The sequence below is a fragment of the Ornithorhynchus anatinus genome, chromosome 16 (genome assembly GCF_004115215.2).
Source record: "Ornithorhynchus anatinus isolate Pmale09 chromosome 16, mOrnAna1.pri.v4, whole genome shotgun sequence".
Classification (NCBI taxonomy): Eukaryota; Metazoa; Chordata; class Mammalia; order Monotremata; family Ornithorhynchidae; genus Ornithorhynchus; species Ornithorhynchus anatinus.
The window spans coordinates 20,288,421-20,290,548 of NC_041743.1; the positions used below are offsets into that span (position 1 = coordinate 20,288,421).

Genomic DNA, 2,128 nt, shown 5'->3' on the forward strand with positions numbered 1-2,128 from the left:
CTTATAGGGTTCCGTGTCAGTGAAATAGAAGTTACTTCTGATTGCAGTCTAGACTATAAAATCACTGTGGAGAGACAATATGTACGTTGTATTGTTATACTGTACTCTCCCAAGCACTTAATACAGTGCTCTGCAGACAGAAAGCACTAAAATGTGATCATTGTTGTTAATATTAATAATAACAATAATCAAGAATTCAGGTTCCTTTTAAACTTTACTTTTCTCCATTGGTCTGACACATTTTGTATTGAGGATCATCCTTCTAAATGGGGTACCTCACTGCTACCGCTGCTAATCTAGCCCCTTCAATGCCCAGCAATCCCTGTCTCTTGGGATGGCCAAGACAGGTGAGAAAAACTGGGCCAGCTGAAGGGAGACTATGTGGCATCAATCTAGCAAGAATGGAAGAGGGGGAAGAGAGGGTTTGTCAGAGAATATCATAGTTTATTTCATACCAATTTCATACTATTCAACCACCAGCACTACCAATACCTGCCCTTCCCCCCCAGCTCAATCCAGTCCCAGCTTTGCCCCCATCAAGTTCCCTGTGACTTTGCAGTCATGGAAAGAGGGTAGCATCAGAGCCAGGTTATATTCAAAATGCAGAGAAGGAAATCTTGGAAAGAAATATGGTCTAGCGGAAAGAGCACAGGCCTAGGAGTCAAAAGACCTGGATTCTAATCCCAGCTCCACTACTTGTCTGCTGTGGGACCTTTGACAAGTCAGTTAATTTCTCTGAACCCCTGCTCTCTCCTCTGCAAAATGGGGATTCAATACCTGTTTTCCATTCTACTTGGACTGTGAGCCCCAATGTAGGATCTGATTGTCTTGTATCTACCCCAGTTCTTGGTACAGTGCTTGGCACATAGTAAGTGCTTAACAAATACCACAATTATAATTATTAATGATAATGATAATAATGGAATGGATTGGAGGAGAGGGAGATGGGGAGGCAAGGGAATTTGGGGGAAAACTGAGGCTGTTGACTGGATCAATCAATCAATCATATTTCTTGAGTGCTTACTGTGTGCAGAGCTCTGTACTAAGAATTTGGGAGAGTACAATATGAAAGAGTTGGTGGACACGTTCTCTGCCCACAAGGAACCTACAGTCTAGAGGGTGAGTTGGGAGTGAAAAGAACACAGAACACTAGAGGGAGGAGATGGGGCTAGTTTTATGGAGTTCAGTTGAAAAAAGCCTAACCATATAACTTCATAAGCTCCTAAAGAACCAAAAGCCATACCTCTGGTGGATAAGTCTATTTTGTAGACCTTCAGTTTGGTCTTGATTAATCAATCAATAAATAATAATAATGTTGGTATTTGTTAAGCGCTTACTATGTGCAGAGCACTGTTCTAAGCGCTGGGGTAGACACAGGGGAATCAGGTTGGCCCACGTGGGGCTCACACTCTTAATCCCCATTTTACAGATGAGGGAACTGAGGCACAGAGAAGTTAAGTGACTTGCCCACAGTCACACAGCTGACAAGTGGCAGAGCTGGGATTCGAACTCATGAGTCCTGACTCCAAAGCCCGTGCACTTTCCACTGAGCAAATGGTATTTATTGAATGTTACTTTGTGCAGAGCACTGTAAAATGCTTAGAAAAGTACAGTACCACAGAGTTGATAGACACATTCTCTGCCCATGACAAGCTTACAGGTTAGAGGGAGAGAAAGACAATATAAATAAATAATTTATACATATTTACATAAGTGATCCCCTCTCAAGGTCGCACCTGGAGAGTTTCCAGTACTCTACCAGTCTCTGCTACAGGAGGGAGAGTCAAGCAGAGGTCTATCCATTCCATTCCTAGCTTGGGCAGTGGCTAGAGAGTGGAAGGAAATCTGCTACAAGACAATACTCACCTATGCTGGACAGCAGCAGCATGGGAAAGAGTTGAGGGTGGATAGTCGAGTTTACTGCATGGAAGAAGGCAACGATAAACCACTTCCATATTTTTACCAAGAAAACTCTATGGATACACTACCAGAATGATTGCAGATGGAGAGCGGGGAGAGATAGGACAGATGTGTCCATGGTATCGCTATGGGTTGGTAATGACTCAGCATAAAACAAGACAAGACGTAAGTGTTATGGGCCTGAGAGTGGGGTGGATATCAAATGGCC

The 2,128-nt window shown here is 43.2% G+C and overlaps 1 non-coding gene across 1 annotated transcript; it reads left to right on the forward strand.

Annotated features, from left to right (window-relative positions):
• The first annotated feature begins 1,718 nt into the window (after positions 1-1,718).
• On the forward strand, positions 1,719-1,856 carry LOC114817604. Its single transcript, XR_003765466.1, has one exon. It is a non-coding gene; the product is annotated as a small nucleolar RNA SNORA7 (small nucleolar RNA).
• The last annotated feature ends 272 nt before the right edge of the window (positions 1,857-2,128 follow it).